Consider the following 15,544-nt stretch of genomic DNA (forward strand, 5'->3'; position numbering starts at 1 on the left):
CATCACCTTCCGCATTTATTGCTGGGACTAAACCCAGTGTGAATATTGTTCCTCTCTCTCAGGTTGGGAACATTTCAAACTCCCTTGGAAATGATCAGGGCTTGATGCAGCAACCTCATCTTCCTATTTATTCCTCTGTGCTTATGCAGTATGGAATGGATTTAGGAGCTGCTAACTGCTCTAGATAGGAGTTTACAGAACTTTACATGAGTAAAGAGATGCAGCTAATAGTGGTTGTCACAAAGTGACAGGTGATAGGTGACCCTGGAACAGAGATTTCAGGGCAGACAGCCAAAATTTGGGATTGGTTGGAACAAGAAAGAACAGTTCTGAATGTTTGTAGCCCTAAAAATAGCTGAGCAAGGACAGAGTCATCAGAGGGAGAAACAGCAAACCCCAGGGTGATCAATCAGTCAGGTTTTTCTGGGACTGGCATGGGCTCCAGGACATGGCTCTTTCAATTTTAAAGTTGAGGCATCAGGCAAACCAGAATGAGTTGGTAGTTTGCAGCCCTATCAGGCCTTAACTATGCCAAAAATTTAGGCTTCAATTTCTTCAGAGTTAGACTTCACTCCCAAGTACCATGAAGATACCCAGTGGGTCCCTGGGAACTAAGACCTATACCTATTCTATCTTCACATGGTCTTATAAACTCAATCCTGTATGGAGATGCCATCTTAACTAGAAATAAGGGGTGGAGGTATAAGTCCAGGTCGAAGGAACCCTTAAACTCTATGCATTTACCTGGAACAGACCGATTTTACCAAAAAAAAAAAAAAAAAAGTTTAAATCAAAAAGGATTCTCATAATTGACAAGTTTGTGTCCTTCCTCTTTTCAGCATTGTGGGATCCAGACTAAGGAGCAGTAAGAGGTCTGTTATAGAACATGGAGGAGCTATAATTTTATGGACCTGAAGGATGGAGTAAATAGGTTTTGATATCACTATGCTTGTGTGATGGCTTTATAGTATGGCAACTTAGCCAAGCTGAATTGATGTCTTGAGAATTCTTTTACCTGCCTGCTTTTGGATTAGGATAGATCAACAGGGTAATTTGTGCAAGATTTGTAAGGCAACAGTGGCACAGCAGCCATGTTTATGCTAGGGAGTTTGGTTTAGAATTGGGTGCTGTTGTGGCTCACAGCCATCATCCTGTATGTACCGGCTCATCTGTGGACATGTATCCTTGTAGTGCTTCTTGGATCATCCTGCAGCTTCTTCTAACTCTGGGTCTTTTTCTTGTGCTCCTCCATGGTGCTACGGCTCTTTGGCCTTCAATGTTGGAGGCTTAGAAGCAGTGAGACATAGATACAAATATCAGTGAAAGATGGAGGCAGGGCCCAGTGTGTGCTCCTGAACTCCACCATATCCTAACAGGCTCTGGTTTGTTCTTGCTCCCCCTACTTCTTATCCACTTTCCTTTCCTCATGCTGGCACCTGTAAACTTCAAGCACAACTTCATATAGAAGAGCAAAAGGCCTAGGCTGACTGTCTAACTAGCTCCCACAATCCACAAGGTCTACACCCTAAAATATTTGTATTATGTTCCTCAAAATGGTTCACTTTCTGTGGTGGGATCTATAGAATTCCTAACAGGCATTAACAATGCTATTATCATCTTAATTTTTCAGATGAAGCCACTGTAGCTGAAAGAGGTTTAGTAATTGACCTCACATCTCACAGTCTATAAGTGGCAGTCTGAGATTCTAACCCAGGGTTCTTAAACTTGGTTTCCTCAGTCATTATCATCCCTGGGAGGTTACTCTATCATGCTAGCCACTGCCTATTAAAACTCTGGCAGAATAAAACAAAGAGCAGGTAATTTGGGAGAGTAGGGAATTGGTTCTTCTAGAAAACCATGAAGGATAAGTTCTGGTTTCCTGAGCTTGAAAGATCCTGATACCAACACTGGCAATAATAATGACACTTACCTTGTGTCAGGATTTTTTTAAGTGCTTTACACTTTAAGCATTTAATCCTTATGGCAACTATAAAGGTAGGGTTTATTAGTGATTGCATTTTACAGATGGGCGAGATTACTCAGTAGGTTGGCATAGAGCCAGGATTCCAATTCAGAAAGTTGGCCTACCATGATGAATTCTCTGAACAAAACAGATAGCACAAGGAGGGCTGATGTTCATGAGACTTAGAACTTTACTGAAGACTAATTTTACCCACCTCACAAATTTGTTGAAGTAACAGCACAGCCCAGGTAAATAAAGGCCTATCACTTAAAAGAAAATAGAAAACAAACAAAATAAAATTTAAGATTTTCCTCAGCCAACTTATGTCTTACACTTTTACTAGATATTAAACTGCTAGCAAAAGACAAATCCTTGAGCAACTGAATACTGAAACCACCATTATTACTAAGTACTAAAATAAATTTTATTAAAGCGAAATTTCAGAACACAACTAAATATAAGACCATTCACCTGTGTATAGTACAGCCAATGTATTGACACTGGGTTGTGGTGAAGGAAAGTACATTTGTTTCAAGGTGCCCAACAAGGGGCCAAACAAGGAGCACAGGCAGCTCATGTTAAAAGGCCTGAACAAAAAACCAATAGATTTCAGGGAAGGGTTTTCAAAGGCAAGGTGAGGGAGCTGGTCATTGGTGCGTGATAAGCTCGTGTCCATTCTTCTGATTGGTTGGTGTTGAGATAACAGTGTGATATCTTGGGAGTCAATATCATCAAATTTCTAGTTGTAACTGGTCTGGGTTCTATGTGCTGGGGGTTGGCAGTTACTTGCTATCCATCTGGTGAGAGAATTTTAATATCTGCAGAACAACCAAGGATATAGCTCAGGATATTATCTATAATCCTTGAGGAGAAACTAAATGTCTTCACTTTGTGTTATGGCCAAACTATTGTTATTTTGTCTTGCTTGACTTTTTCATTTGTTTCTGCATTTTTCTCATTAATCTGTTTCAATTTGCTCTTTGGAATTCAGGGAAAGCTTAAGAGGCTAAAGTTTCCCTACAAATAAGTGGGAGGGGACCCAGGAGGTCCCCAGGAAAGCCTGACAAGATCCTACTCAGTTTAAAGAATTATCAGTTTGCTTGACCTGTGGATTGTCAGATTCCTCAAGTGCCTATAGGAAAAAAATTTAGCTACACTAAGATTTTTGTTTAGTGGTATTCTGTTGTAAATCACTGATTCTCATACTATCCAGGAATCTGTTTAATTACATTTAATTTTGATAAATTATATTTATAAAAATAAAAGATAGCCTTAGTGTTCATCTAACATTATTCACAGAATGGAAAGTGAAAGATGAGGTATAGAGAGGACATTGGCTATAAATCCAATGAAGGGAAAATGAAGAGAAAAAAAGAATGCAAGCACATTGGAGAGTTTCCAGAGTGTTTACTTTAATTCTTGGAATTAAGATTTTCAAATTAAGTTTCACTCCATTGGAATGCAACTGACTCACCCAATGCTAAGCCAAGCATCCTAAAGAATCTGCAAAGAGGGATTGGCTCAAGATGGCAGAGTAAGAGGATGTGGAGCTTATCTCCCCTCACAAACACATCAAAAATATATCTGCATGTAGAACAATCCTCATGGAAAACTAACTGGAAAGTAGCAGAAGAACTCTTAGACAATGAAAGCTGTTAGACAGATTTCCACAAAACCAGGTAAGACAGATAAAAGGCCTGGAGTCAAGAACTCCATCTCCGGGAGATATTTGAAAGAAAGAAAATGCTTACATGGGGGACTGCCATGCTGGGGAGCAAGCAGGTGAAGCCGCAGACTGGGACACCAAACACTGGATTCCTAAGCAGAAGAGACAAGACCCCTTGGCTGCTAGGAGAAGTGATGGGACAGGTAGAAAGGCTGGAGAAGTCTAAACTCCCCTCACAAAGACTGCATGGGTGCTGGCTGGCCAAAAAATAGGGCTCTCCTGCCTTCCCACACTTTCCAGTTTGAGAGAGGTGAATGCATTATCCCTTTTCATTCCATACCACAGCTTTGCCTGGGATCTGGCCAGCAGGGTCCAGGGAAAAGATCTGGACTAGCTACACAGAGACAGGACCTGGGGTGTGGTTCAGGTGGGGCTGCAGTGGCTATTGTTTGTGTTTACTTAAGCAGCACATCAGGAACTAGCCTATCTTGCCCCACCTATTTCAACCACAGCAGATAGGTCCCGGGAGAAGACTCAGTCTGGAGACACAGAGTTGGCTTAGAGGTTTGGGGTGTGGCCCAGGTGGTGTGGCAGCAGCCAGTGTTGGCAGTAGTAAAGGCAGTGCCTCAGAGTAGACCAGATGTCTAAGGGCAGGACTGCTGCTTTGATTCCTGTAGCTACAATCCCCTGACCTCAGCTTCATCCTAGTGAGCACCCCAGCCTAGCCCACTCTATGCCACAACCTTGTGCTAGATCTGGATAACCAAATAGAGGAAGGAATGCAACCCTGGGCTGCATCTGAGTGGAGCTGCAGATGCCTACACAGGTAGTGTTTTAAACCCCTATGAGCACGTGAAACTCACTTACTTCAGCACTCCCCTCCTTTGGGACAAAACATGCAATCAGAGGGAACAAAGCCTGCTCAATCTTGACACTCAGGCCTTTTTTCTGGCAACTGGGGAGCAGACTCCACTCCTGACAAAACAACAACAGTGCAGAGCAGAAAGTCCCTCTTAACACCCTGTGCAGGCTTTAGATCCTCCAACAACCACACCCCCTAACAAAGTGATAGCAGCCGCATACACTGAGGAAATACGTGACTGGAATCCACATGGAAACCGGTCCTTGTACCAAAGACACTGGGGACGCACAATCTACATAGGGATATTCCCACAAAAACATATCCCTTTAAGGCCACAATGGATAACTGTTGCTCCTAAATTCATAGAGACACAGGAAGTTAAGTAAAATGAAAAGGCAGAAGAATTACTTACAATTCAAAGGGCAAGAGAAAACCTCTAAATAAAAGATAAATGCTGAAACAGAGATTGTTAGTCTACCAGACACTGAGTTCAAAAGATGGTAATAAAAATGCTAACTGAATTAAGAAAAATTACCAATATAAATGTAAATTAATTTTACAAGGAGTTAGACACTATGAAGATTACCTAATCAAAAATAGATAACTCAATTTATGATGTAAAAAACAACCTAGAACTAACTAGTAGCCAACTAACTTATACAGAAGAATGAATAAGTGATCTGGAAGACAGAATAATAATTACCCAAGCAGAATAGCAGTCAAAAAAAAACAAATGGGAAAAAAAAAAAAAAAGAAACCAACATACAAATCTTTGGGATAATATAAAATGTGCCAACTTACCCAAGAGGTTCCAAAAGGAGAAGAAAGAGAAGATCACAAATGTATTTGAAGAAATTATGGCTGAAAATTTGCCAGAAGTAAAGAAGGAAACATATCCAGGTACAGGAAGAACAGAGGGTTCCAAGAAAGGTGAATTCAAACAGACCCACATCAAGGCACATCATAATAAAAATGGCAAAACTTAAGATAAAGAGAGAACTCTAAAGGCAGCGAGAGAAAGAGTCACATACAAGGGAACCTCCTAAATATTCCATAAGGCTATCAGGTGTTTTTTCTGTAGAATTTTTGTAGATCAGAAAGGAATGGCATGATATATTCCAACTGATGAGAGGGAAAAACAAATCTGCAATCTAGGATACTCTACCCAGCAAATTATCATTCAAATGGAATGAGAGAGAAAGGCTTCCTTATGAAAGCAATAACTGAAAGAATTCAGCAATACTAAGTCCACTCTAAATTAAATGTTGAAATGTCTTCTGTAAATGGAAAAGTAACAAGAATCTATAGGGAAGGGAAAATAGCAATAGGAAAGGCAAATATATAGTAGGTAAGGATTGAAGGTCACTTAAATAAGACAATTTGTTGTTCTGTCACTAAATCATGTCCAACTCTTTGTGACCCTAGGCTTCCCTGCAGCACCCAAGCTTCCCTGTCCTTCATTATCTCCCAGAGCTTGCTCAAACTCATGTCCACTGAGTCGGTGATTCTATCCAACCATCTCATTCTCTGTTGCCCCCTTCTCCTCTTGCTCCCAATCTTTCCCAATATCAGGATCTTTTCCAATGAGTTGGCTCTTCACATCAGGTGGTCAAAGTATTGGAGCTTCAGCTTTAGCACCAGTCCTTCAAATGAATATTCAGGACTGATTTCCTTAGGATGGACTGGTTGGATCTCCTTGCAGTCCCAGAGACTCTCAGAGTGTTCTCCAATACCACAGTTCAAAGCATCAATTCTTTGGCACTCAGCTTTCTTTATAGTCCAGCTCAGATATACATGACTACTGGAAAAAATTGACTACATGGATCTTTGTTAGCAAAATAATGTCTCTGATTTTTAACACACTGTCTAATATGTAGACTAAAAAAGAAAAACATTATAAAAGTGAGTATAACTAAAAGATTAAAAGTGTAAATTTGAACATATAATATAGGACATCAAAAGCACAAAATTTCAGAAGGGAAATTAAGAATGTAGGTCTTTAGACTGTATTTAAACTTAAATGATTATCAGTTTAAACAAGTAGATATAATTATGAGTAAACATACATTAATCCCAGGGTAACCACAAATCAAAAACCTAAAATAGATTCTTAAAAAAAAAAAAAAAAAAACTCAAGCAACCACAAAAGGAAATCATTAAACCATAACAGGAAAAAACAAAAGAAGAAATGAACAAAGAAGGACTAAGAAAACAACTGGAAAACAGGAAGAATGATGATAAGTACACATCTATCAAAAACTGCTTTAAATGTCAATGAACTAAATGCTATAATCAAAAGGGTGGCTCATTATATATATGAAACAAAATTCTTCAATACATTGCCTACATGAGATTCACTTCAGGGCAAAAGACACAAACAAACTTAAAGTAAAACAATGGAATAAGATATTTCATGCAAGTGAAAATTACAAGAAAGCTGAGGTAGTGATATTCATATCAGACAAAATAGACCATAAACAAAGTCTTTAAACAAAGACTATAACAGAAGACAAAGATGGCATAGTATAATGATAAAGGGATCAATACAAGAAGAGGATATTACACCCATTAACACATACACACTCAGTATAGGAGCACTTAAATACATAAAGTGAATATTAACAGACATAAATAGAGAAATTGACAATAATACAATATTGGTTGGAGACATGCTTATGGTTATTAAAGAAGGGAAGAGGGACAAATTAAGGATGTGAGGTTAATAGATATAAACTACTTTCTGTAAAATTGATAAGCCAAAGTGATTTCTTATATAACACAAAGAATTATACCTAATATCTTCTAAAAATCTATAATGGAATATAATCTAAAAATACTGAATCACCATTCTATATACTTGAAACAAGAATAATATTGTAAGTCAACTATACTTCAATTTAAACAAAAGAGAATATGCGAGGAGACTCATAGTAAGTGATACTGCTTGACATAGATAAAAGATGTATTTCTAAAAATCAGGAAAAATAAACCAACATGTCTTCTTAAAAGAAAATACAAGAAAGTAAAAAATCAAAAGTGTTTGTTTGATAGAAGAAATGTTGATTTAACCTTATTTTTCTATTCTATTTATATTATATATAAGAAATGAAGTGATAAAAATTAATACTTTACTATCAGACTCTTAAAATGAAGAAATTAAAGTTAGTCTCATTACATTATTATCAGTAATATTTTATAGATTAGCAACAATGATTCTTCTAATTTCTATAGGATTTGAGCTTTTACAAAATACATCTACATTCAATATCTTTGATTTTCTCTATCATCAACTGTACAAGGCAAGACAGTCATTATTTTTTTTTAATTTATGTATTTATTTATTTTTTACTTTAAAATATTGTACTGGTTTTATCACGGTTATACAGATGAGAAAACTGAGTGTCAGAACTTTAAATATATTGTCCAAAGTCGAAGGCTAGAATTTGAACTTTGGTCAACTAATTTTAGAATCTGATTGATGCTTTTATTCACATTTAAATTATTTAGCCTTCCTCTTCCTTAGTTTTAAAAAGATTGGCACCAAAAACTATTGCCTCTTTGCTTCTTAAATACTTTGTCAAAGTTGAGGTTATATACAATACAGCTATTTTTAAATTAAACTTTACAATACCTATAAACCCTATTTTTTCACAAAGCCTATTTTTGTATAAATGGCAATTGGACTATTAAAATGCATTCCCTCCACCATAATATTAAAAACAAGCTAACCAAAATCCTCACTCCCAGAAGGCTCTTAGTCTGTCTTTAATATCAGTGCTATGTAGAAAAATTGTCAACTCTATAAGACAGAACATTTCAGTCAGAGCAATAAATTGAACCATTGAGCTTAATTCAAAAACAAGTCTGCAATTCCCTTACCAACCTTTCTTAGACTGAGAAATTCACCTTCAGTTAGAAAGTAAAGAAAAGGGATAGCTTCCCATTTAATAAAATATCTGTGTTCTGGCATGTGAGACTCTTGACCTCTAAAAACTCTTTTGTTTCATAAAATATGTATTTCATAATTTAACCCATTCTATAAAAGCCTGAATGATGTTGGAAATTTTGGCTTGCTTCATTGACTGTTGTAACTCTGATGACCAAAATTATGTCTGACACATGGTTGATACTCTACAGATATTTTCTTGAATGAATGAAGAAAATGTATAAGCAAAGGTTTAGGAAAGAAACTGGTTTCCTATCTACTTTTCAATAATATGGATATGTTGGCAAGATTTGGGCCATCGATACAATGCTAAAATCTATTCCTCCTCTGTTCCTTACCCTATTCTCAACTCTTATGACTCCACTTATTTGGTATAATCCCTCCTGTCTGCATGCTTGGTGATGTAAGCAGGTAGGAACAAAGGGTTAAAGACAGTGAAGTGGTCTGGGATGGAGCAAGGGTGACAGATGGAATCCTATCTTTTCCATAGTCTTTCATCTTTTAATTAACCTCTGATAAGTTTATTTCTATCACCAACTTTAACTGCCCTCCATTAATCTGATAAACATTAACATCAACATCTTATCAGCTGCAAGCTTACTGCATTATCTCCTCTAACTAGCTGGATCCCTGACAGGTATATTTCGCTAGAACAGCTGATAACAAAGTTAGCAGCAGTCTTGTGAAAATTGCAAGGAAATTATCTAAATATTAAATTAATATACATGATCTAAAAAAGAAAAATAATATGCAATAAAAATCACAACAAAATACTTATAGCTAAACTTCAAGTTAACATTCTTTACTAGTTATTAGATATTCTACTTTATTTAATTATAGCAAATGAATTATCAAAGGAACATTAACTCTTGTTTTCCTGCAAAATTCTGTTCTCATTTGTACCTAAACTTAGGCTGCTATCTAATGAATTCTGGCATCTAAGTCTTCATAGATGCCTGTCTACTGGTAAACTGTAGATACATACTTTTCAAAATTAATGTTCTTTAGTTGGAACTTTTTTCAATGTCTAAATGAATTACGGAATTTATTAAAAAAAAGTTAGTCATATAAAATATGTATTTTATGCTTTTATGCATAAACATATTTAAAATTATTTAATGTTCAGAAAAATAATTCACCAGAATGGTTTTAGTTGCGTAGGCTTTTTGTCCATTGACTCATAAAATCTCTCAATTTATTTTTTGGCAGTGTTCAGCTTGAGTTTAGAGATTAATCTAATAACCATGTCTGAACAGATATACAACAGAGAATGTTTTGGAAGGAAATCTTCAGTTCAGTTCAGTTCAGTCGCTCAGTTGTGTTCGACTCTTTGCGACCCCATGAATCGCAGCACGCCAGGCCTCCCTGTCCATCACCAACTCCTGGAGTTCACTCAGACTCACGTCCATTGAGTCAGTGATGCCATCCAGCCATCTCATCCTCTGTCGTCCTCTTCTCCTCCTGCCCCCAATCCCTCCCAGCATCGGAGTCTTTTCCAATGAGTCAACTCTTTGCATGAGGTGGCCAAAGTACTGGAGTTTCAGCTTTAGCATCAGTCCTTCCAAAGAAATCCCAGGGCTGATCTTCAGAATGGACTGGTTGGATCTCCTTGCAGGCCAAGGGACTCTCAAGAGTCTTCTCCAACACCACAGTTCAAGAGCATCAATTCTTCGGCGCTCAGCCTTCTTCACAGCCCAACTCTCACATCCATACATGACCACTGGAAAAACCATAGCCTTGACTAGATGGACCTTTGTTGGCAAAGTAATGCCTCTGCTTTTGAATATGCTATCTAGGTTGGTCATAACTTTCCTTTCAAGGAGTAAGCTTCTTTTAATTTCATGGCTGCAGTCACCATCTGCAGTGATTTTGGAGCCCCCAAAATAAAGTCTGCCACTGTTTCCACTGTTTCCCCATCTATTTCCCATGAAGTGATGGGACCGGATGCCATGATCTTCATTTTCTGAATGTTGAGCTTTAAGCCAACTTTTTCACTCTCCTCTTTCACTTTCATCAAGAGGCTTTTTAGTTCCTCTTCACTTTCTGCCATAAGGGTGGTGTCATCTGCATATCTGAGGTGACTGATATTTCTCCCGGAAATCTTGATTCCAGCTTGTGTTTCTTCCAGTCCAGCGTTTCTCATGATGTACTCTGCATATAAGTTAAATAAGCAGGGTGACAATATACAGCCTTGACAAACTCTTTTTCCTATTTGGAACCAGTCTGTTGTTCCATGTCCAGTTCTAACTGTTGCTTCCTGACCTGCACACAGATTTCTCAAGAGGCAGATCAGGTGGTTTGGTATTCCCATCTCTTTCAGAATTTTCCACGGTTTATTGTGATCCACACAGTCAAAGGCTTTGGCATAGTCAATAAAGCAGAAATAGATGTTTTTCTGGAAGTCTCTTGCTTTATCCATGATTCAGCGGATATTGGTAATTTGATCTCTGGTTCCACTGCCTTTTCTAAAACCAGCTTGAACATCAGGAAGTTCATGGTTCACATACTACCTCCTTTTTCTCAGATTATTTTTATGTGCACATCAGTCAATAGTATATTCTTTTTGTTGGCATTAAATTGCACTTACATTTGTATAACTGATATAATGAAAACAAAATATCATTATTATTGTATTGGCTAAAAAGTTAATTTGGGTTGTTCTGTAACATCTTGTGGGAAAACCTGAAAAAACTTCTTGGCCAACCCAGTAATTATTTGATAATATATTCCACTGCTTTATGCCCCAACTCCAACACTAAACTTTTTGTCTGTCTTCAAGACTTAGAGACTTGGTATCATTTTTCATGAATCTGTACACACACAGTCCCTTTACTTTTTTTTAAAAAAGGAGTCATTAATTCTTACATTTTAGCAGAATATTTTTAAACATATGTTCACTACTCTATTTCTAAAATTCTATTTTAAAATTGTGTTTTTAATCAACCTTACAAACATTCCTGAATAAAACATATCTCAGCAATTTCAAAATTCTGCATGTAATCTTTCCTTCCCTATATAACCCTTGAATTGAACAATATCACCAGTGTTACCTTTTAACATTAAAATAAAAGATACTAATATTTGAGGATGTGATCTAAACTTACCTGATTGACAGTGAGGTGAGGCTTTAAATTTGGCTCCCCACAGAATTCTTATATTCAAACATTTCTTGAATTACATCCAAGTCAGTTTAGTTTTTCAGAATCTAAAATAACTTTGAATAAAATAGTTTTACACTCATGAGGTAATCTTCCACGTTAATGTTAAAAGATCATGTGACATTAAAATAGACCTGTATAAATCTACAAGACTTTCTAGAACTAACACCCCCCAAAAATGTCCTTTTCATTATAGAAGACTGGACTGCAAAAGTAGAAAGTCAAGAAACACCTGGAGTAACAGGCAAATTTGGCCTTGGAGTACAGAATGAAGCAGGCAAAGGCTAATAGAGTTCTGCCAAGAGAACGCATTGGTCATAGCAAACACCATCTTCCAACAACACAAGAGAAGACTCTACACATGGACATTACTAGATGGTCAATACCGAAATAAGATTGTGTATATTCTTTGCAGCCAAAGATGGAGAAGTTCTTTACAGTCAGCAAAAACAAGACCAGGAGCTGACTGTGGCTCAGACCATGAACTCCTTATTGCCAAATTCAGGCTGAAAATGAAGAAAGTGGAGAAAACCACTAGACCATTCAGGTATGACCCAAATCAAATCCCTTATGACTATACAGTGGAAGTGAGAAGTAGATTTAAGGGACTAGATCTGACAGACAGAGTGCCTGATGAACTATGGACGGAGGTTCGTGACATTGTACAGGAGACAGGAATCAAGACCACCCCCAGAAAACAAAAATTCAAAAAAGAAAAATGGCTGCCTGAGGAGGCCTTACAAATAGCTGTGAAAAGAAGAGAAGTGAAAGGCAAAGGAGAAAAGGAAAAATATACCCCTTTGAATGCAGAATTCCAAAGAACAGCAAGGAGAGATAGGAAAGCCTTGTTTAGTGATGAATGCAAAAAAAATAGAGGAAAACAATAGAATGGGAAAGACTGGAGACATCTTCAAGAAAATTAGAGATACCAAGGAACATTTCATGCAAAGATGGGCTTGATAAAGGACAGAAATGGTATGGACCTAACAGAAGCAGAAGATATTAAGAAAAGGTGGCAAGAATACAGAGAAGAACTGTACAAAAAAGAGCTTCACAGTCAAGATAATCACGATGGTGTGATCACTGACCTAGAGCCAGACATCCTGGAATGTGAAGTCAAGTGGGCCCAGAAAGCATCACTACGAACAAAACTAGTGGAGGTGATGGAATTCCAGTTGAGCTACTTCAAATCCTGAAAGATGATGCTGTGAAAGTGCTGCACTCAATATGCCAGCAAATCTGGAAAACTCAGCAGTGGCCACAGGACTGGAAAAGGTTAGTTTTCATTCCAATCCCAAAGAAAGGCAATGCCAAAGAATGCTCAAACTACCACAGAATTGCACTCATCTCACACGCTAGTAAAGTTATGCTCAAAATTCTCCAAGCCAGGCTTCAGCCATATGTGAACCGTGAACTTCCAGATGTTCAAACTGGTTTTAAAAAAGGCAGAGGAACCAGAGACCAAATTGTCAACATCCACTGGATCATGGAAAAAGCAAGAGAGTTCCAGAAAAATATCTATTTCTGCTTTATTGACTATGCCAAAGCCTTTGACTGTGTGGATCACAATAAACCATGGAAAATTCTGAAAGAGATGGGAATACCAGACCACCTGATCTGCCTCTTGAGAAATTTGTATGCAGGTCAGGAAGCAACGTTAGAATAGGATGTGGAACAACAGACTGGTTCCAAATAGGAAAAGGAGTATGTTAAGGCTGTATATTGTCACCCTGCTTTTTTAACTTATGTGCAGAGTACATCATGAGAAATGCTGGGCTGAAGGAAGCACAAACTGGAATCAAGATTGCCAGAAGAAATATCAATAACCTCAGATATGCAGATGACACCACTCTTATGGCATAAAATGAAGAAGAACTAAAGTGTCTCTTGATGAAAGTGAAAAAGGAGAGTGAAAAAGTTGGCTTAAGGCTCAACATTCAGAAAACTAAGATCATGGCATCTGGTCCCATCACTTTATGGCGCCAACCTATACAACATTTAAAAAGCAGAGACATTACTTTGTCAACAAAGGTCCGTCTAGTCAAGGCTATAGTTTTTCCAGTGGTCATGTAAAGATGTTAGAGCTGGACTATAAAGAAAGCTGAGTGCCAAACATTGATGCTTTTGAACTGTGGTGTTGGAGAAGACTCTTGAAAGTCCCCTGGACTGCAAGGAGATCCAACCAGCCCATCCTAAAGGAGATCAGTCCTGTGTGTTCATTGGAAGAACTGATGTTTGAAGTTGAAACTCCAATACTTTGGCCACCTGATGCAAAGAGCTGACTCATTTGAAAAGACCCTGATGCTGGGAAAGATTGAAGGCAGGAGGAGAAGGGGACGAAAGAGGATGAGATGGTTGGATGGCATCACCGGCTCTATGGACATGGGTTTGGGTGGACTCCGGTAGTTGGTGATGGACAGGGAGGCCTGGCATGCTGCAGTTCATGGAGTCACAAAGAGTTGGACATGAATGAGTGACTGAACTGAACTGATAGGCCCTTCCTACATCAAAAATTCTCTAGAGCATCATATAACAACATCAAAACTGCCATATACCTCATTATCCCTAACAGAAGATTATTTCCATTTTCAAATTCCTATATAACCCATTGGTACTTTCCAAACAACTGCTTGTATTATTTTTGTCAGCTGCACAGCTTAAAAAAGTTAATAGTGCACATTAAAAAAGACGTAAAAATGTTTTAAAGAAGGAAGCAATAGTGTTTCTTAAAAAAAAAAAAAACAAAAGAAAAAATCAACCCAGGATTCATGATACAGCAGAAAATTGAATTTTAAATGTCTATCAGATGTAAGAAGTAGAATGAAGAAAATCACAGGGGATAATGTATTTGGGTCTAATTGAAGAAATTATACAATGAGAAAGCTAGCCCTGTAAGAAGGGTTTTATATTTTTTTTATTAAATGGCTGAAAATATATTATTGAAATAAAGCTAAATAGAACTGATTTCAAATTTTAATTTTAAATTTGTAAAGTATCAATCATGACAAAGAACTTGGTAAAATATTTTAATAAATTCATTATCTAACATTATTTACATGTGTATCTCATTTAATTTTTATCTTAAAAATGAATAATTTATAGAGGAGATGCACAATAGTTGAAATAGAGAAAAGAATTTGTAGTTAAATATTTGGGGTAAAGTAGTAAAGTTCAATATCTCAAGTTATGTTTTTAAGACTTTCATTTTATTTAGTTATCTGTTTTTTGTCTGCACTGGGTCTTTGTTTCTGTATGCGGGCTTTCTCTAGTTGCAGCAAGCAGGGGCCACTACTTTTTTGGCACATGGGATTCTCATTATGGTGGCTTATTTTATTCTGGAGCACAGACTCTAGGTGTGTAGGCTTCAGGAGTTGTGGCAAAAGGGTTCAGTAGTTGCAGCTCATGGGCTCTAGAATGCGGGCTCAGTAGCTGTGGAACACAGGTTTAGTTGCTCCACAGCATGTGGAAGCTTCCTGGGCCAAAGATTGAGCTCATGTTACCTACACTGGTAAGTGGACTTCTAGTTGCTGTTCCACCTAGGAAGTCCTCAGGTAATTTTTTAATAAGGATCTTGCTAATTTTTGTTGAAATAGTTAACCTCATTATACTCCAGAAGAACAATTTGGACTTATCACAAATAAATTAATAAAAAGTTAATGGTGCTAATGGTAAAGAACCCTCCTGCCAATGCAGGAGATGTAAGGGATGCAGGTTTGATTATTGAGTTGGGAAGGTCCCATGGAGGAGGGCACAGCAACCCACTTCAGTATTCTTGCCTCGAGAATCCCATGACAGAAGGAGCCCGACGGGCTACAGTCCATAGGGTCACAAAGAGTCAGACACAACTGAAGTGACTTAGCACGCACACATACACTCTGCATATACATTAAAAAAGCAAGGTGACAATATACAGCCTTGATGTAAGAGTGAAGGCCAGTGGGAATAATGC

This window comes from Bos javanicus, chromosome 5 (genome assembly GCF_032452875.1).
Source record: "Bos javanicus breed banteng chromosome 5, ARS-OSU_banteng_1.0, whole genome shotgun sequence".
NCBI classification, from domain to species: Eukaryota; Metazoa; Chordata; class Mammalia; order Artiodactyla; family Bovidae; genus Bos; species Bos javanicus.